General features: G+C 39.7%; 1 long non-coding RNA gene across 2 annotated transcripts; it reads right to left on the minus strand.

Annotated features, from left to right (window-relative positions):
* Window positions 1–8,129: 8,129 nt before the first annotated feature.
* Window positions 8,130–22,032, minus strand: LOC139162768 (uncharacterized). 2 transcript variants are annotated; one of them, XR_011558376.1, is made up of 3 exons: window positions 21,894–22,032; window positions 13,504–13,666; window positions 8,130–9,316 (listed from the first exon to the last, which is right to left on the minus strand). It is a non-coding gene; the product is annotated as an uncharacterized lncRNA (long non-coding RNA). The 2 variants fall into 2 exon arrangements; XR_011558377.1 differs by having other exon boundaries at window positions 8,130–11,308.
* Window positions 22,033–22,252: the final 220 nt, after the last annotated feature.

The raw sequence follows: 22,252 nt of genomic DNA on the forward strand, positions 1-22,252 counted from the left end.
GTCCGGCCGTGCACATGAGATTCGGCTTCTACAGGTAGTCTTCAGATTACAACAGTTCAGTTACAGTGTCCAGGGGTCGTGTGATCCCCTTTGGTGACTTTTTGACAAGCGAAGTCCACCGAGAAGCCAGATTCCTTCCAACTTAATAACTGAAGTGATGCACTTAACAAGGGTAGCAAGAAAGGTTGTAAAAATGATCCAGATGCCACTTTTGGATTAGATTAGATTACTAGACGTGGAAGGGACCTTGTAGTCCAACCCCCCCTGCTCAAGCAGGAGTCCCTGCAGCATTTCAGACAAAGGACAGTCCAATTTCCTCTTGAACGTCTCAAGTTTTAGAGCGCTCACAACCTCTGCAGGCAAGCTGTTCTATAGGTTGATTGCTCTCACCATCACAAGGTTCCTCCTTGGTTGAATCTCTCCTTGGTCAGCTTCCATCCGTTATTCCTTGTCTGGCCCTTTGGTGTTTTGGAAAACAGCCTGACCCCCCTCTTCTCTGTGGCAGCCCCTCAAGTACTGGAAGACTGCTATCATGTCTCCCCTGGTCCTTCTCTTCACCAGGCTGTCCATACCCAGTTCCTGCAAACTCTCTTCATATGTCAGTGATGGCGAAACTATGGCACGGGTGCCACAGGTGGCTCGCGAAGCCCTATCTGCTGGCATGTGAGCCATTGCCTTAGCTCAGCTCCAATGTGCATGTGTGTGCTGGCCAGCTGATTTTTGGCTCGCACAGAGGCTCTGGGAGGGCATTTTTGGCTTCCAGAGAGCCTCCCAGGGTGGGTGGATGGGGAGGATGTTGTTACCCTTCTCCATCTCCAGGGAAGTCTTTGGAACCTGGGGAAGGTAAAACATGAGCCTACTGGGCCCACCAGAAGTTGGGAAAAAGGCTGTTTCTGGCCACCAGTGGGCCTCCAGGGAGGGCAGCTGTTTTTGCCCTCCCCAGGTATTGAATTATGGGTATGGGCACTTGAGCATGCATGAAAAAAAAGGTTGGCCATCACTACCATATGTTGTTGTTGTTGTTGTTGTTGTTGTTATTATTATTATTATTATTATTATTATTATTATTATTATTATTTAGATTTGTATGCCGCCCCTCTCCGAAGAGTCGGGGCGGCTCACAACAGTAATACAAAAACAATATAACAGTGAGACAAATCTAATATTAAAATAAAACATATCTAAAACCCCAACAATTTAAAACCATACAACACTATACATACCAAACATAAAATATAAAAGCCTGGTGGAGGATGTCTCAATTCCCCCATGCCTGGCGATAAAGGTGGGTCTTGAGTAATTTGCGAAAGACAAGGAAGGTGGGGGTCGTTCTAATCTCTAGGGGGAGTTGATTCCAGAGGGCCGGGGCCACCACAGAGAAGGCTCTTCCCATGGGGCCCGCCAAATGACATTGTTTGGTCGACAGGACCCGGAGAAGGCCAACTCTGTGGGACCTTATCGGCCGCTGGGATTCGTGCAGTAGAAAGCGGTTCCGGATGTATTCTGGTCCAATGTCATGTAGGGCTTTAAAGATCATTACCAACACTTTGAATTGTGACCGGAAACCGATCGGCAGCCAATGCAGGCCATGGAGTGTTGCAGAAACGTGGGCAAATCTAGGGAGCCCCACGATGGCTCTCGCGGCCGCGTTCTGCACGATCTGAAGTTTCCGAACACTTTTCAGAGGTAGCCCCATGTAGAGAGCATTGCAGTAAATCAAACTTCGAGGTGATGAGGGATATGTTATAGTCTCCAGTCCTCTAATCACCCTGGTTGTTCTCCTCTGCACTTTCTCTGGAGTTTCAATGTTTTAACAAATGTCTCCCTTAGCAATAGATATTTTGGGCTCAACTGTGGCTGTACATTGAGGACTACCTGTACTGAAATACATAAAATAACTCAGAAGGTACAACTGGTTCGGAATGCAAGAGTAGGATGGCTGGTAGGTGGATCCCATCACTCTAGAAAAACACCTGTTCTTGGATCATCACATTGGGACTTCCAGGCCCTATTCAGAGTACTGTTTATTACCTCTAAAGCTTTACATGTTACGGTGCCAGGTTACCTTAGAGATGGCCTTTTCCAAGAAGCTGATCTTACAAGGTCGTCAAAGAGAGGTCATCATCCCTGTGTGAATGCAGGAGAGACATGGGACCGAATACAAATCACCTCATTTGTGATTCTAATTCTGTGGAAGATGGCATCCCTGATCCCTGATCAACTCACCTTCCCAGCCATTAATAATAATAACAAGTTAACAACAACAACAACAACAACAACAACAATGTTCTGTCTGGGTCACTCCAGAAGCCAATACCAACCCAATAATAGAAGTCAGACACACCGGTAAAAGGCAAAGGCAGTTTATAAAATTCAAGAAAAACACAGGTAACAGAAAATGTCCTTACAAACAGAAAAATGCTGTATCTTCAGATATATCCACGAAGGCAAAAGTCCATGCAGTAATACAGGATTCTTACTGCCAAGACAAGGCTGTAGATAGCAGACCTACACCTCCCACAGGTCTTCCAAACTGCTGGGCCACAAGCCAGGAACAGAGACGCCGAGAACAAAGCAGGACACCGTAATTCCAACTGATAACACTCCACATGGCTTCAAGGGCTTGCCTGCCTTTTAAACCCTGCTAAGGAGGACCACACCCAAGCCCAGCTGTTCCTAATTCAGTGCTGATAATACTTCTTTAATTGCTCCTTTCTTTGATCTGACCGTCTCTGTCGCATGTCAATGACGGCTTGTGCTTCATCACCTAATGACTCCAAGCTACTGGCTGGGGAGAGGGCCCCCCCCCGGGGCTCTCATGCTGTTCTCCTTCATCCCATTCCTGACTTTCCTCTCCCCCGTCCGACTGTTCATCCCCCTCCTCTTCGCTGTCATCCTCCTCCGGGCATGGAGCCAGCAGAGACACAGCCAGTCCCTGAGCAGCCTCAGGCTGAACCACAACAAATAACAATAATAATAATTTGTTAGACTTGTATGCCGCCCCTCTCCGAAGACTCGGAGCGGCTCACTACAAAATACAAAGCACAAATCTAATATTAAAAACAATTATAAAAAACCCATTATAAAAAACTGTCATACCATCCAATTAAACCATACAAAAAATGAAACAGCTAAGGGTCAGTTATGTCCCCCAAGCCTGGCGGCATAGGTGGGTTTTCAGTAATTTGCAAAAGGCAAGGAGGGTGAGGGCAGTCCTGATCTCCGGGGGGGGGAGTTGATTCCAGAGGGCCGGGGCCACCACAGAGAAGGCTCTTCTCCTGGGGCCCGCCAGATGACATTGTTTAGTTGACGGGACCCAGAAAAGGCCAGCTCTGTGGGACCTGATCAATCGCTGGGATTAGTGCGGCAGAAGGAAGTCCCAAAGGTATTCTGGTCCGATGCCATGTAGGGCTTTATAGGTCATAACCAACACTTTGAATTGTGACCGGAAACTGATCAGCAGCCAGTGCAGGCTGCAGAGTGTTGATGAGACATGGGCATATCTAGGAAAGCCCATGATAGCTCTCGCAGCCGCATTCTGCACGATCTGGAGTTTCCAAACACTTTTCAAAGATAGCCCCATGTAGAGAGCATTACAGTAGTCGAACCTCGAGGAGACCGTGAGCAGTGACTCCCTGTCCAAATAGGGAGTTTTTCATTTTTAAAAAGGAAAACTACGCTTTAGGACAGTGGTAGCAAATCTTTTTTGGCTTGGATGCCAAAAGGGTGCTTGTGTGTGCGATAGCATGAATGTGCATGCCAAACCCACAATGCAATGCCCTCCTCAGATGCTGACCCCATGCATGCGCAAAACCACCCCTGTGCTGCCTCTTCCCCACACATGCTCACAGACCTCACTAAAGACCTCACTAAAGCCTCCTGAAGCCTGGAGATGACAAAAAACAGCCCAACGGGCCAACCAGAAGTTTGGAAATAAATTTCACATTGGGCCATTGGGCCATTTTTCACTGTTCCCAGGCTTCAGGAGGCTTTCCTGAAGCCTGGAGAGAGCAAAATGTTCAAAATGAAGGCCGAAAATCAGCTGGCGCTGCCATAGGGCAATGTCTTGTGTGCCCCATGATGGGCTGTCAGACTTTTTATTGCTACACTGTGGGCGTGGCTTATTTTGTGGGTGTGACCTGCTGGTCATGTGACCGGATAGGAATGTCTTGCTGGCCATGTGACCAGGTGGGAGTGGCTTGACAATCACGTGACCAGGGTGGCTTAAAGGTCATGTTACTAGAGGGAGTGGCTTACAGACCAAGATAAGTTTTCAAATAGGTGCTTGGACTCTTTTCCAGTTGATTAAGTCACATTATTTGAATAGCCACAAAAAGGACAAATGATAGTCAGCGTTATTTGTTGAGGAGCACAGTAACATTTTAAGGTTTTGTCCTGAACCCACAAGGTTCAGTATGATAACAGATTAGTCAAGTAGCTCAATTTTCTTTAATTTCTATAAAAGTGCAGTTTTAGATAATGATTACAATGATTAAAGTGTCTATGGATAAAAACATACCGTTTAATTATTTCCTATTTTAAAAGTAATTAAGGATCATACTAAGGTACAAGAGAAGGAAGGACAATTTAAAAAACTATTAAGTATTCAATAAACAGTGCATAAACCTGCTAACCCCACCCCCACACCCATTGGAAGAAGAATCTTTCATTTCCATCTGAACAAATAATCAAAACATTCCTGTGACTGTCTCTTCCTGACTGTCTGATCTAGATTAAACCTCTGGATTTCTAAAAACAATCACATTAGGAGATTACTTATTTCCTAGCTCTGTTCCATAGTACCAGAAAATATCTTCCCAATCTTCTTAATAAACTTTTCGGTGGAAAGGGGTGCAGTGTACTGAGAGGCCACTAGAGGGCAGTGACAGGAGCTGGAAGTATATAAGCCGTGATTGGTTAATCAGTAAGAGGCTGCTATATAAAAGGGAGCTCTCAGCTAGTGACAGCCAGTTTCTAGTCAGACATGTTGGTTATGGTTATTCTGTTATCCGTTAATAAAACAAGTTAATTTACCTCAGCATCTGCTCAATGATTAAACCCACAAATATGAGAAATATTAAAAACATAGAAGATTGATGGCAGAAAAAGACCTCATGGTCCATCTAGCCTGCCCTTATACTATTTCTTGTATTTTATCTTAGGATGGATATATGTTTATCCCAGGCGTGTTTAAATTCAGTTACTGTGGATTCACCAACCACGTTTGCTGGAAGTTTGTTCCAAGCATCTACTACTCTTTCAGTAAAATAATATTTTCCCACGTTACTTCTAATCTTTCCCCCAACTAACCTCAGATTGTGCCCCCTTGTTCTTGTGTTCACTTTCCTATTAAAAACACTTCCCTCCTGAACCTTATTTAACCCTTTAACATATTTAAATGTTTCAATCATGTCCCCCCCTTTCCCTTCTGCTCTCCAGACTATATAGATTGAGTTCATTAAGTCTTTCCTGATACATTTTACGCTTAAGACCTTCCACCATTTTTGTAGCCGTCTTTGGACCCTTTCAATTTTATCAATATCTTTTTGTAGGTGAGGTCTCCAGAACTGAACACAGGATTCCAAATGTGGTCTCACCAGCGCTCTATACAGCGGAAATCACAATCACCCTCTTCCTGCTTGTTATATCTCTAGCAATACAGCCAAGCATTCCACTTGCTTTCACTACTGCCTGACTGCACTGTTCACCCATTTTGAGACTGTCAGAAATTACAACCCCTAAATCCTTCTCTTCTGAAGTTTTTGCTAGCACAGAACTGCCAATACAATACTCACATTGAGGATTCCTTTTGTCCAAGTGCATTATTTTACATTTACATTATTTTACATTACCAGTGTTAGGCAGCTGCCGGTGTGGGCCACTCTATAGAGTGGTAGTAAAATCGAGGATGTGTGTGTAGCTGTGCAAGACCCAGTGGGGCATGCATGCCCCTGTGTGAGATTTGGCTTCTGCGCATGCACAGGAAACCAAATCTCATATGAGGACACTCACCCAAGCAAGATTTCAGCAATTTTTGCCAGGTTTTTTTGCTTCTGTGCATGCACAGAAGCAAAGGAATCGGCAAAAATTGGTGAAATCATGCATGCACCAGCTCAGAAAGCCGAATCTTGCACCCGCGTACCACCAGGAGTGCACTGTTAACGCCAGTGGCGGGCAGCCCTCAGCTAAATATCTGAATATTCTTAATGAACTAGTTATAGATGGGCCAATGAATTTATAGTTTGCTTACAAACAACAATGAAAACAGCAAAAAAAATTGCAAAGATTTCTGGTGCTCCTCAGCTCAACACAACCAGAAGTGGGTGTGACATAATGTAACAACCAGTTCATCCAGAAACAGAAATGTGAGCGAGCAAACCTTTCACACATGTGCACAGCATCAAACACACGGCAATTATATAGGACAGGATAGCGCCAATATAGGTGGGCGGGCCCAGCTGCTGGTCAGAAATACCAGTTTGCCTGAACCCCATCCGAACCAGCAGCAGCCCACTACTGAACACAGCTCTGCATATATCCACCACCAACTATATTGGGTTCATCCAGACATTACCCAACTCCTGGAGGAAAAGCCAAGTCTTCAAGACTTGTTGGAAGGCCAGGAGGGTAGGAACCAGCTGGATCTCTGGGAAGAGCAGGGCCAGTTCCAATAGAGAACTTGCATATCATCTAGAACAGGGGTGGGCAATTAATTTTGCCATGGGGCCGCATGAGAAATTGGGAGGGTTTTAGAGGACCGGACTAATATAATTAACTCAGTTCTACCCAATACTGTAAAGACCCAGACCCTGGCCTGACCTAAACACCCAGACCCACTCTACAGAACCCTAATTGTTTGCTTTACGGCAACATGTTGCACCATAGTCACTGCGCTGGAGTGTTTGCGTGGTTTCTGTGCTCGGCTGCTCTTGGTAGGAGGTCGGCGTCCACTCCAGTGCGAGAATGAAAGAGCTCATGGCGTCTGCCGGGACTCCTCCAGTTCCTGCTTTCCTGATGAATCATGAGGAAAGCAGGAACCGGAGGAGTCCCAGCAGACGCGGTGAGCTCTTTCATCCTCGCACTGGAGCAGACCCTGATCTCTGTGGACCGGTCACAGATAGCAGGCGGGCTGGTCACAGACACCGGGTGGGCCGGATGCAGCCCGCAGGCTGCCCCTTGCTCAGGTCTGATCTAGAAGATGATTGTTAGTTGGCTATATCATGATCCTTTGCATTAAAATGATTTATCTCATATACCCTGTTGTTGTTAGCTCTGGCCCAGCTCCTGCCCCAAGGACTGTGGATGTGGGGGAGACATCCACATGCTGCAGGCCTGTTTTTCCCCCGGTGGAATCTGCTGATGAAGGCTCCTCTGACCAAGAAGACATGAGTGACCGGGAGGAGGAGAGTGGGGCAGACAGCTCAGAAGGAGATCAATTATCTAGCTCCTCCTTGGATTCAGAACAAGAGTTAATGATACAGCCACGCATGCAGAGAGCGATGCATAGGCAACAACAACTGAGAGATTATTATCAAAGAAAATGAGGCCACCTGTGGTTGAGTGGGGCTGTGATAATTGGTAAGGCTGCTATAAATAGCAGCCTGTGGGTTTGGCCATTGTGGAGGATTATCTGATCGTTGTGTTTCATGACTGCTTTACTGACTTTGACCTTTTGTGTGCTGATTTCCCCCCACTTTGAAACTAAACCAGGGCAAAGTGTGTTTCACTTTGTGAAAGAAGAAGGACTGTGAATTGCCTCACAGCTGCAAGCTAAGTATCACAGAACTGATAAGGGACTTGTACAAATTACCAATTTGTTTGGAGACGAGTGCTCTTTGCTATACAAAAAGAGTGCTCTGTTTATTTGCATTTTTGGTATAAAGAACATTGTTTTGAATTCTACCAGAGAGCTCGACAGAACATACCAAATGGTTCTTCTTGCTATAAAGTATGGGATGATATATTTAAGCAGGGTAAATCAAAGACTTGAGAGGTATTTTGGAATGAATGAATGAATGAATGAATGGATGGATATATATCTGAAGTCCAGGTTGCACAATAGGTTTTTAAATGCAAGCTTAAGACGTTGGAAGAATTTCTTTAAATGTAGACACTGCAAATATGGCACACACACTTTATAAACACTTTTATTAAACCACATGAATTGGGAAGCCAAAGAATGAATGAATTGGGCTCTCCCTTGAGCAGAAAGATAAATTAATAGAAAAACTGATTTTGATAACATTGTTCAGAGACAGCTATGATTACATCAGGATAAAAACCTAGCAAGTACATACATAAATTTGATTACAGAGTAAACTTTACAGTGCGACCAATTGATAAAAAGCACTGTGAGTTATTGTTAGACATTTAGTAGGCATTTTGCCTATATATAAGATGGTGATGTCAGAGGTGTTTTTGATGAAATTTCCAAATCACATTGGAATAGTATAACCAACAGTGGAAATTAAAGATTGAATATTAACATTCCCAGTTAACTGTATTTGCAGCCCAAATTTTATTTCAAAGTAATAGGCCACACAATAATGGAATGTTTATTTTGAAGTTATGGGAATGGATCTTGGCTAATTTTCTGCCAAATTTCAGACACCGTGAGAAGTTGGCTGCTATTTTCTTTAACATTTGGCAAAATGATTAACATATTCACAGCTGAGTGGCTTGCAGCTGAGACCCAAATATAATTATGCTTCCATGATCCAGCTTATTTATTTAAGATCAATGCAACAATACAGCTACTGCTTCAGGCTAAAATAGCCATATGTATTAACTTATTAATAAATACAATGAATATTTAATAATGCCATTGAGATTGGAGAGGGAGGGGAGAAAAAGAGAGACCATGGTACGTAGGCTGTTTGTTCCCATTAATTTACATAACCATTTGCTTTTGAGCAGTATTACAATTGATGAACGTACATTTAAGTCATGCCATCTCAGCAAAACTAGTTGGATCACCACGTACATTCTTAAGAAACAGAATATATTATTTATTGCTTGACATTTTGGTAATGAAAAGCAAGGTTGTCATGACATGTCATTGTGGTATTCTCTCATAGCTGCCAGATAATGGATTTCTCAAATATTCTTATCTTCCTCTGTTAACATCAACTCCCTCTCCTCCTCCTTCTTTCCCTGCACCTGATGGTTTATCTAACAGTAGCTGTTTAGTGTGATAATGGCGTTTGACAGATTGGATACAAACACCATTGTCACACTCCAAAGCTCCAGCAGGAGAGAAATCTTGGAGGAATGAAATATTCATAATGCTAGATTTATGAAAAACAGCCAAAGAGACCTGCAAGAAAGAGGGATAAAAGGGGTTAACAATCACAAATAGAATAGAATATAATTTTATTAACCAAGTGTGATTGGACACACAAGGAATTTGTCTTGGTGCCTATGCTCTCAGCGTACATAAAAGAAAAAGATACTCAAGAATCATGTGGCACAACACTTAATGATTGTCATAGGGGTCAAATAAGCAATCAGGAAACAATCAATATTAATAAAAATCTTAGGATACAAGCAACAAGTTACAGTCATACAGTCCTAAGTGGGAGGAAAAGGATGATAGGAATGATGGGGAAAACTAGTAGAAATAGAAGTGCAGATTTAGTAGAAAGTCTGACAGTGTTGAGGGAATTATTTGTGAATTATTGAATTATTAAATGAAATTAATATAAATGGGAAAAAATATCAACAGAAATGATACCAATTTTTTAAAGAGTAATAGCTGTGGAGGGGTTTCGAATAAATTAGAAACTTAACGTTAGTGGCAATGTTGGTAAACTTTTTTACTTCTGTTTTGTTGGCATTCTTTCATTTCTTCCTTTTTATTGTTGTAAGCCGCCTAGAATAGACCCACACCAAGACAGGCAGTGAATAAATTTAACAAATAAATAAACAAACAAATTCTTCAATGACTTAGGATTTGCCGGGGACTAAACGGCTCCTGCGACTGTTCTGATCAAAGTCACTTTATAACTGTTGAAGAAGTAAATGATGGTATGACGGTCAACATTTCTGCTTAGTCAACTATTTTTTCAACTTTTCTATTGCACTTTTTAACTTACTTACTAAATTACTAGAACACAGCAATTTAAAACTCACTATATTCTAAGAAGATTCGGAGCTGCATGCTAGATCTCAGAACAAGAGAGTTCAAAGAACTCTGATGGAAAGGAGGTCTATGCAAGATCTTTAAATGTTGAATGTTTAAATGTTTAAATGTCTGTCCATGTTGAATCAGAGGTCTCATGAGATGCAATACTGAGGAGGCTATTATAAATAATTCCAACAAAAAGGGGGAAATGGAAGAAATGTATGAATACATGAAGAACTCCCTAAATGTTATGGAAAAGGGACACATATAAGAAATGGAAGGACAAAAACATAACTAAAGAAGAATATGAGAGAGATTTCAGAAAGAGTAAGGACAATGCCAGAAAGCTAAGCATTCAAGATGATTTTAAGTTTGCAAGAGGTACCTAACTACAAATGACTTATTTGCTTATGTTAGAAACAAAAGGAGAACCAAAGTGATTGCAGATGCCCTGGAAGAAGAAACTGAAAATAATGAGAAATCCTGGTTTGAGACTTTCATTTCCACAAGTCCACTGGTAGTTAGAACAGAGTTCTTTTCAGGTGGGGAGGGGGAGTAGAACATCTAACTCCGTAGCATCAGAGTGTGTTAATAATAATATAAGAAATAACTAATGATCTGATGGTCATTTCGAAAAATCAGTTCTTAATGAGGACCTGGAAGCCATATATGCTAAGTTTCAAGTTTGTACACTTTACGGTTCTGGAGATTTCATGATGATGTGTGAGTGATATTTGGCTTATATACTGTACATATAGATTAATTCAACCCTCCAGAGTCACATGGATTATATTGCAGGCTTGTAAAATGGGGTGCAATTCATTTTAACAGCTGTCTTGCTTTGCAATGGAAATTGTGGGTTGAACTGTGGTCGTAAGTTGAGGTATTGCTACCTGTAATACATTCCTAACATCACCCAAGCATTGTTTTGTTATAATGATAGCACTAAAAGAAATCTCTGTAAATTGCTGGTGCAGAAATGACGCTTGTACAGAACAAAAAGAAAATATCATGAAATAGAGGTGGCATGCTTTTAATCAGATTCAGATTAATCAGATTTAATCAGAGCAGGCATGCTTTTAATCAGATTCAGCCAATTTCATTCAGTCAGAGAAATAAAATCTGGCAGTTACTGATACTGGATCTTCTTGGGTCGTACAATTTTTATTGACAAAGATTTTTATACTAAAGTTACAGTAACAGATACAGATATGATTGGAAATACAACAAAGTAGGAAAAAATTTTGAAAAAGTCAAAGAAAGGGAAAGAAAAAAGAAATATTTGAAGACATGACTTCTGATCTTTACAGCAGTTACCAAAAAATGGTTATTAACCTTTGCAACCTCCCAAATTATATATTTTCTTCCCTTCTTGCTACAAACAACTCTTTTAATCAGTAAATTTTGAAAGCACCAATTCATTTTTGTCCATTTTCAGCCAAAAGAAAAAAGAAAAAAATAACTTTTCAGTCTTTTATAAAAGTGCCATAGTTATTTTTAGTTCCCCAATTGCTAGCCATCACTGAGTGATTATATATCAACCTAATAATGATTGTCTGAAGATTAAAGATAAAGAATGGATAGAAATTAAAAATGGTTAAAATAAATAAGTATTTTGGAAGTGATGTAAAAAAATTAGAAATGAGATGGTAAATGAAATGATGAAAAAAGAATTGGTGGTAGCATTATAGTCTTCTCTGAGTCTTTGGAGAAGGGCAGCATACAAATCTAAATACTACTACTACTACTACTACTAATAATAATAATAATAATAATAATAATAATAATAAACACAAATTTAAAGTAGTTCAAGATTTATACTATTTTAAATACATATGATTTATGATTTAATTAGTTTAATTGTTGGAGCGGTGAAGATATGATAGCTTAAAGAAAAATAGAAATTTAAAAGGCTTTGGCAAAAATGTTTTAGTAGATAAGAAAATTATATCTACAATATATACTGTATATATATTGTTAGGTGTTGATGTTGTACCTCTAAGAACGCCTCTACTTAAAAACTTTTCTAGATAAGAACCGGGTGTTCAAGATTTTTTTGCCTCTTCTTAAGAACCATTTTCTACTTAAGAACCCGAGCCTAGAAAAATTTCCCAGAAAATTTGAGAGCGGCACGAAGGCCTGGCCAGTTTCCTGCCATTCCCCCTTTCATCCCGGCCATCTCGGGCTTCTCTGGGCTGCCAGAGGAGCCTTTCGATGGCCCTTAAGGAGGCTATGGCAATCCAGACTGAATAAAGCATTTTCCTTTCTCTAGGCACTTGGAGAGGGAATAAACCTCTGCCAGAGCCCAGAGAACAGAAACGTTCCCTTCGCTCTGGGCAGCCGAGGAGTCACCACAGCGAAGGAAAGGCGCCGTCTACAAAGCGAGGGAGAGGAGAGGGGAGCCCTTCAGCATGGGAAGGAAGAGGCAGCAGGTAGCAGCAGCAGCAGGCAGTGTATGGGAGGCAGTGTATGGGAAGTAGCCTTGTGGGTTTGGGTTTGCACCCATTATGGGTTTGCACGCATTATTTGCTTTTACATTGATTCCTATGGGAAAAATTGCTTTTTCTTAAGAACGTTTCTACTTAAGAACCTGGTCATGGAATGAATTAAGTTCATAAGTAGGGGTACCACTGTATTTGTTTATTTCCGAACACTGTTTCTTAATCTTAAGAATATTAAGATGTACATAGCTGGCTGGGGAAATCTGTGGGTTGAAGTCCACACCTCTTAATGTTGTCAAAGTTGAGAATCAAGGATAACAGTGTACTATTTCTGGGTTTGAAGAGATAGAAACATAGAAACATAGAAGTCTGACGGCAGAAAAAGACCTCATGGTCCATCTAGTCTGCCCTTATACTATTTTCTGTATTTTATCTTAGGATGGATATATGTTTATCCCAGGCATGTTTAAATTCAGTTACTGTGGATTTATCTACCACGTCTGCTGGAAGTTTGTTCCAAGGATCTACTACTCTTTCAGTAAAATAAGTTTGCGGAGAGGGGCGGCATATAAATCCAATAAATGTAATCTAATCTAATATTTTCTCATGTTGCTTTTGATCTTTCCCCCAACTAACTTCAAATTGTGTCCCCTTGTTCTTGTGTTCACTTTCCTATTAAAAACACTTCCCTGTATGTATAATAGCAGGCAGTTTAGCTTTTGGAAACAGAATTACAGTTTATAAAGTTTACTACCTAGAGAACCAGTTTGGCATAATGGCTATGGCATTGGACTACAAACTGGGAGAGTGTGAGTTCTAGTCCCATTTTGGGTAGGAAGTCAGGTGGGTGACCTTGGCCCAGATTCTCTCTCTCAATCCTAGAATGCAGGAAATGAAAAGCCTCGTGTTAAAACACCGAACTTAATCAATCGTCATTACCTTCTTTCTCTCTTTCATTATTGGTTTGGGTTTTTCTTTCGTCTCTGACCTTAATATCAACTCTGTATGCATAGATAATCAATAAAAGTGAAGATGCATTTAAGGAAATTTCCAAGATTTTTGCTTTGAACGGGTAATCCTCAATTCTCTTGACCCACAGGCTCTGCAAAAGGAAAAATAAAGGGGGTTTAAAAAACTGAAGATAAAATCTTTACTATCCTTTTTACTTTTACTTTCTTTAAAAAAGAAACACTTGGAGACTGAGCGGTTCTCTTTTTGCTTTTGCCATCTGCAGCTTTTCATTCGAATTTCAATAGTTCCTTTGGAAAAAATAATAATAATAAAGAACAGTCTTTAACCAGGCTGATTCAAGTGCTATTGTGAGGAGAGGCCATTTCGAAAATAATTAGTTTTCAGCAGTTTCCTTTTAGTAAAGGACCACTTTTTATCCTATTATTTGCGGAAGAAAACCCAGTGAAAGGAGGGGGGTTTTTTGTCCACCTTTTGAGAAATAAAATAGAGAATTTATCAGGGAACTGAAAGGCAATGTTATCTTGCTATTGTTGAAAGCTTGGCTTTCAATAAGGTGGAAAGTCTTTCTTCTCCTTGCCCGCCACATTTGATTGAATGCTTCTGAAAGAAAAATCAAGATAATTGAAAATGGTTTGCTTGAGAATGAAAGACTGAAATAATGAAGACATTCAACTTCATTTTCAGAGGAGAATGCCCTAAAAATGTTTCACCCAAAACAATCATTGGTTGGCATGTACGCATACAAGTCTTTGCTTGCAACTGTCAGCAATCACTTGTAATGAAATTACTCACAAAACTAGGAAGATCACTTACTTTGAATGCCGAAGATACCAGATTCAATTCTCAGGATATCCAGGTAAAAAGAAACGGGTTTCAAACAAGAGAAGATCCTTTTCTCTTGAAGAGCCACCACTAATATGTAATGTTAAAGCAGAGGTCTTCAAACTTGGCGACTTTAGGACATGGGGACTTTAATTCCCAAAATTCTCCAGCTAGTTATGCTTAAGTATTAAAGTTGCCAAGTTTGGGGACCCCTGTGTTAAAGTCAGTGAAAAATCTGGTGTTCCTGGCTTTTTAAAGCCCCTGGTTGGCATTCAAAACCTGGGGTCAAAAATTGCAAAGATAGTCTATCAATCCAGCCTTCTCTATCTCCCTTACTTAGTAACCTTCAGTTGAGTTCTGTCAATCCCATAATTCCTGATCAACAAGACACCCTTGGTTCCTGGAATATATACCCAAAGCATTTGGAGAATATATATATTTATCTATCTATCTGTCTGTCTGTCTGTCTCTATCTATCTATTTATTTATTTATTTATTTATTTGATTTTTAAAAAATATATATATTTATTAATTTTTTCCTTTTTTTTTTAAGTACATAGTCATATTTACAGATGAATCTACATCGCATATACATTCCTATCAACATTGTCTTCTAATTACTTTTAGATTTCTTGATGTTTTATTTCAATGCTTCTTTTAAGTTTCTTTTTTTTGTCCATTGGTACCATTTTGTCCAGGTTTCATAATAGTCTGATTCTTTTCGATTATTAAGTTCCATTGTCAATCTGTCCATCTCTGCACAGTCGTATATTTTCTTGATAATCTCATTGTCTTCAGGTATTTGCGGATTTTTCCAGTTCTGTGCAAATACAATCCTTGCAGCTGTTGTAATATGCAAGCTTAAATATTTTACATTTTTAGAATAGTTACCTCTCATAATACCCAATAGAAAAAATTCTGGCGTATATTCTATTTTTGTATTTGTTATTTGACACAACCAATTATTTATTTATTTTCCAGTATTTTCTTGTCTCTGGACATAACCACCATAGGTGAAAGAAGGTGCCTTGAGTGTTTTTACATTTCCAACACATTGGGCTGTAATTTTTGTGCATTTTAGCTAGTCTTTTGGGTGGAAGATGCCAACGGTATAGCATTTTATATTGGTTTTCTTTATATATTGTGGATTTTGTTAATTTAATATTTCTCTTCCAAATCTGTTCCCATTCCTCTATATATATATTATGACCTACGTTTATTCGATTTTTATGCTGCCCTTCTTCTTAGACTTAGGGCGGCTTACAGCATGTTAGCAATAGCACTTTTTAACAGAGCCAGCATATTGCCCCCACAATCCGGGTCCTCATTTTACCCACCTCGGAAGGATGGAAGGCTGAGTTAACTTTGAGCCAGTGATGAGATTTGAACCGCTGACCTACAGATCTACAGTCAGCTTCAGTGGCCTGCAGTACAGCACTCTACCTGCTGCGCCACCCCGGCTCTTTTCTTTTTTAATAGCATCCAACAAGTCTGTACTTATTAAATAATAGGGGGCAAGGAGGATAAATTTTCTGTCAGATTCAACTTCCAGATAAGAAGATTACAGTGCAATCCTTCAGCCTTATTTAAGGTTTTCTTTTTCCAATCTGAGGATCAAACTTTGAAGTTCTCCACTTGTTGCCTTTCAAAAATTTTCTCTTATTTCACCCCCTCAGCATGTTTCTTTCTAGTAATAATCACTCTATAAAGCCTTAGTAAGATCACAGCTAGAAGACTCCATCCAGTTTTGGTCACCACACTATAAAAAGATGCTGAGACTCTAGAAAAAGTGCAGAGAAAAGCAACCAGGGTGATTAGGGCAGCGGTTTTCAACCAGTGTGCCGTGGCACACTAGTGTGCCGCAAGACATGGTCAGGTGTGCCGCAAAGTTCAGCAAGAGAGAGAAAGAGAGAGAGAGAAAGAAAGCAAGAGAGAAAGAGAGAGAGAAAGAAAGCAAGAGAGAAAGAGAGAGAGAAAGAAAGCAAGAGAGAAAGAGAGAGAAAGCAAGAGAGAGAAAGAGAGGGAGAGAGAGAGAGAAAGAGAGAAAGAGAGAGAGAGAAAGAAAGAAAGAGAGAAAGAGAGAGAGAGAAAGCAAGAGAGAAAGAGAGAGAAAGAAAGAAAGTAAGAGAAAGAGAGGCAGGAAAGGAGGGAGAGATAGAAAGATAGCAAAAAAGAGAGGAAGGAAGGAAGAGAGAAAGAAAGAGGGATGGACAGAGAGGGGAAGGAAGGAAGACAGAGAAAGAGGGAGAGAAATAGAGCGAAAGGGAGGAAGAGAGAGATAATTTTTTTTGTCCAAACTTTTTTAGCCCCCTCACTCCCCCCCGCTCAATGTGCCCCATGATTTTGTATATGTAAAAATGTGCCGCAGCTCAAAAAAGGTTGAAAATCACTGGATTAGGGGACGGGAGACTAAATCATATGAAGAACGGTTGCAGGAACTGGGCATGGCTAGTCTAATGAAGAGAAGGACCAGGGGAGACATGATAGCAGTGTTCCAATATTTGAGGGGCTGCCACAGAGAGGAAGGGGTCAAGCTATTTTCCAAGCCACCTGAAGGCCAGACAAGGAATAATAGATGGAAACTGACCAAGGAGAGATTCAACCTAGAAATAAATTTTCCGAAAATGAGAACAACCAACCAATGGAACAGCTTGCCTTCAGACATTCAGGAAGTTTCATCACTGGAGGCTTTAATTTATTTATTTATTTATTTATTTATTTGATTTGTATGCCGCCCCTCTCCATGGACTCAGGGCGGCTAACAACAGTGATAAAAACAGCATGTAACAATCCAATACTAACACAACTAAAAAACCCTTATTTATAAAACCAAACATACATACAAACATACCATGCATAAATTGTAGAGGCCTAGGGGGAAATAATATCTCAGTTCCCCCATGCCTGATAGCAGAGGTGGGTCTTAAGGAGCTTATGAAAGGCGAGGAGGGTGGGGGCAATTCTAATCTCTGGGAGGAGTTGATTCCAGAGGGTCGGGGCCGCCACAGAGAAGGCTCTTCCCCTGGGTCCCGCCAAACGACATTGTTTAGTTGATGGGACCCGGAGAAGGCCAACTCTGTGGGACCTAGCTGGTCGCTGGGATTCGTGCGGCAGAATTGTTAATTAATTAATTAATAATTAATAATTAATTAATTGCTTAAAAAGAAATTAAAACAGGAAGCTACATTAAGTCTCCTTTTTCTCCTATGGAAATCTGGACCATAAAAAGGAGCATGTGAGCTGGTAGAAGGTCATAGCAAGCATAGCTTAGTTTTTTGAGATGAATGATTCTGCCAAGCATGGATGTTAAATTGACCTTTATGTAGGCATTCATGAAATCCAGATTCAGCACTATATGAATCTTTTCTGCCTGGGTTCATTTGTGCCGTCTCTCTGAACTGGCGCAATATCTGTGGTCCTTTTGGAATCAAGGAGTAGCCAAACACAAGGATCTATGCATTGGAATCATGTATATGTGTGCGCTTGAGCACATGCAGAGGTTCTAGCTTGGTAGTTTGAATAAGATGGAGGACAGGAATAAGGGGGGATACATAACCTGTAGAATTTACTGCCACCAGAGGAGGGGAGGCTATTTATTTATGCCATTTTCAAAATATGGCTAGAAAAATTAGTGGGAGATTTGGCTACCAATAACTACTATCTTTGATTGCTTCTTACTACCCCCGTAATCACTGGTACTTACTGGACATTTCATTGGAGCTTGGCTATAACTAGTTTTTTAAACTTCCAGGATACATATCTGGTTGGGCATTATCTGGCACTGTGGAGTGGTCATTTGCCTGATCTCACAACACTTTCCTTATGTTCTTATGACACGAATGCAAGAGATAAACAGAATTACTCATTTTATGTTCACAAAACTATTCCCCAAATTGGGTACCTTTTTATGAAATCTGGGAATCAAGTTTCACAGAGGTCTTAAGACAGAAGATTAGAGATTAGCTCTCAAAAATGTCTTATTAGAAAATGTGCACAGGGAATTGAGTTGAATAATAGCTAATAATCTAACCTGCAGATTCTCCAAGAGCAGAAGATGTTGTTATTTATAGTGTGATGCCATCCCAGAAACCATTGAATGGCTATCAGAAAATATTTCTTCAATTAATGACAAAGTGGATGCACAGCGATATTAAATAGAGGTCTAAAGAAATGTACAAATTAAGATCAAGAATTACAGAATCCAGGGATCAACAGGGATTAGATCCATTTGCTGGAGCCTGCTGTCCTCAAATAACTTGGATTATGGAAAATAGGAAGAATGTACATTCGCTAGCCGTAGCGCAATAAGAAAATCCATGGTTGGTTGCCCTGTCAAATTGATAAAATGAACTAAACTGAACTACACTTTGTTGCTGCTATATCATAGTAAATTATCTAAATGAAAATACTAACATGCTTTTTTGGAGGGGCAGGACAGAAGGCTGAACCAGCTATGAAATTAAGCTTTAAAAATTGAGAATTCCTCCACTGGTGTGGAAATCATGGGTCCGCTGTTGTGTATTGGTTATTCAAAGGAAAGCAAGCAATAAAAGAAGGATAAAATGTGTTCTGATACTTTTTCGTCATTTTAGAACGGTGTGGCGGCAAGATGTGCAGCTAAAGAAAGATTATATATGTATAAACTGAAAATTATTGCTGGTTATTTCTGGACATCAAAAGAATCTTTTCATCAGGTTCTTAATTTCCCTCTGGTGGAATTTTGGTTGAAGGAATTATGTGAATGCAGAATAAAAATTTCTGCTCAATCCCTTGGAGACAAAACTGATTGGACTGTACAGAAGGAAATATTTCAAAAAGTTTCTTGCTGTCATTTAGACAGTAGACTGCAATGGAAATATCAGAATATGCCTATCCCTTTAATTCTGACAATGACCAATCAATTGAATTGCTTGTTAATAGCATGACCCCCCCCCCCCCCCAAGTAGGCTTTAAGGTTTAGTTCTACCATAATACTGGCAGCTAGCAGGAAGAGTTGCTGAGACTTCATACAAAATTCTCCTTTTTCTTTCATACACGGGAAATCCCAATTTGAGATTTTTTGTTTGTAGATGAAAATCTGTGCTCTTGCAAGAGTTCACATCCCTGATATCTGCTGTTCTGTTCGGGTCGTATGCGACCCGAAGCCAAGTTTGAGTCCCTGTAAAAAATTTTCCCTGCATATCTGAAACTTGAAATTTCATGACTTTTCATCATTTCAGGGGTTCTCTCTATGAGAATTTTTTTTGGGGGGTGGGGGGCTTAGTTTTTGCTGGGCAAAAAAAGTTACAAATCTTCTGTTCGGGTCACATACGACCCGGACCGAAAACTCTTCATTTGAAGTGCTTATGTTTGGTCAATTTGAAAACTTTTTTCACTTGGAAAGTAGTCTGAACATTTCTGCACACAATGATATGAAAATTGAAATGAAAAAAGTAAATCTTATTGGTTTATTTTGCGGATATAATGCACGCCCCCCCGTTTTTGTGATTTTTTTTTCAATTTATGGATAGTTTTGCTTGCAAAATGCATTCTATTTTACTAAAGTTGGTGTGGGATTGGTAGCTTGAACATTTCTGAATATAAGAAAAATATAAAGGAACTGAAAAAAATGATTCTTATTGGTTTTTTAATATCAGAAATAAGGCCTCCCCCCCCCCTCGGCTGCTTGCAACCATTTTCACTTTTTATTTTTTTATCCTCCAAATCCGAAATATTCTTTAAAATCTTAGGCATTCATTTACTCAATTTAACAATGCTGATCATCAAAAAATATTTTTGGGGTGGTGGCTAATTGTTTTCTGGGCAAAAAAAAATCATAACTTCGAGTCTGTTTCTGTTCGTATATGACCGGACCAAAAATAATTTTTTTAGGTACTTGAATTTGATCTTTTTGAAAACTTTTTCAACTGGAAAACTAGTTTGAACATTTATGAACATAATGATATGAAAATTGAACTGGAAAAATTGAGACTTATATTTTTATTTTGATCAAAAAGCCCCTCCCCCCCCATCCTTTTTTAATTTCGTGTCAATTTCTATTTTTTTAAGGCTACAAATCCCTAAGGAATTTCCCCCCAAAAGGTTTGATATACTAAATTGAACATTTCTGAATATAAGAAAAATATAAATGAACTGAAAAAAATGGTTCTTATTGGTTTATTTTTGCCACAAAAAGGCCACCCCCCACCCCCGGCCTTGCTATGTGCCATTATTGTCACTGTTTATACATATTTGTCTAGAAATATTTGGAATATCCTTTTGAAAATCAACCACATTGTAGCCAGAGGACTAATTTTATGAAACAAATCCATTTTACTAAAAAAAAGTATGTAAGTTTGAAATTAACAGCATAATTTTTATATAAATTGAAATAATTGAACACGGGGGGAGGCATACATTTATGTGCAAAATAAACCAATATGCATCAATTTTTCCAGTTCAATTTTCATATCATTATGTTCAGAAATGTTCAAGCTACCAATCCCACACAAACTTTAGTAAAATAGAATGTATTTTGCTAGCAAAACTATCCATAAAGTGAAGACTATTTTAAAAAAACGGGGGGGCATGCATTTCATCAACAAAATAAACCAATATGCATCAATTTTTCAAGTTCAATTTTCATATCATTATGTTCAGAAATGTTCAAGCTACCAATCCCATACCAACTTTAGTAAAATAGAATGCATTTTGCAAGCAAAACTATCCATAAATTGAAAAAAATTTCACAAAAATGGGGGGGGCGTGCATTATATCCGCAAAATAAACCAATAAGATTTACTTTTTTCATTTCAATTTTCATATCATTGTGTGCAGAAATGTTCAGACTACTTTCCAAGTGAAAAAAGCTTTCAAAAAGACCAAACATAAGCACTGCAAATGAAGAGTTTTCGGTCCGGGTCAGGGTGACCCGGGAACAGAAGATTTGTTACTTTTCTTAAACAGAACAGCAGGGTTAAGGAATTAATTTTGTTTCTTTCTTTAATCACTCTTTCATTGACAAAAGGTCCACTGAGAAATTGGAATGAGAATATTCCCTTCCTTCCTTCCTTCTTTCCTCCCTTCCTCCCTTCCTCCCTTCCTCCCTTCCTCCCTCCCTCCCTCCCTTCCTTCCTTCCCTCCTCTACTGCTTGTACATGTAGTGGTTCCCAATCTTTTTTGGCCATGCCAAAAAAGCTTCTTTAAAATCCTGATCCCCCCTCCCCCACAAATTATTCTAACTATTCAAAGGGTGAACTCCTACTCACGGGGAGGAAGCCTAAAAGGCCATTAACTTGGTTTAAGGAAGTTTCCAATTTCCCCATTAAAAATCAACTTGCCCCCATTAAAAATCAATTTCCCCCCATTAAAAATCAACTTGCCCTAAAGCAATTGGTATCAGGACAATAAACAACCTTATAAAACCATAGAGTACAATTCGATAAATATCTCAATATTATTTTGCTACTCTTCTCTACCAGAGGTTTTCTTGAAGAGTAAGTTGTTTAGCCTATAAGTCCTTTTTTAAAGGAAACATACCCATAGAAATCACTCACCATTCCCCATAACACTGTACCATCCTGTGATTTTCATCCATTATTAAAGGTCCTCTCCAAAACCAAGCGAGGGTCTGTCCGTCATCCACGTGGCTGTACATTTACAGTATTAGGGCAGGAGTTCGGAGTGTCTGGGTCTAAAAAGTCCCTCTGCCTGGCCTTTATGGGATCCAGGGCTTTTAAATAAACAAACCACTCTGATAAGTCACATTAAAATATTGATCCTTGTGGGATGGTTCTCGGTTCTCTACATAAATGAGGACTGCTAGTTAGAGACATGGACAGACCCACAAGCAGTAACAAAAACAGTGAAAATGATATTCCCTTTCTTTAACTCAGGGCAGATTCAGAATAACTTA

This window comes from Erythrolamprus reginae, chromosome 2 (genome assembly GCF_031021105.1).
Source record: "Erythrolamprus reginae isolate rEryReg1 chromosome 2, rEryReg1.hap1, whole genome shotgun sequence".
NCBI classification, from domain to species: Eukaryota; Metazoa; Chordata; class Lepidosauria; order Squamata; family Dipsadidae; genus Erythrolamprus; species Erythrolamprus reginae.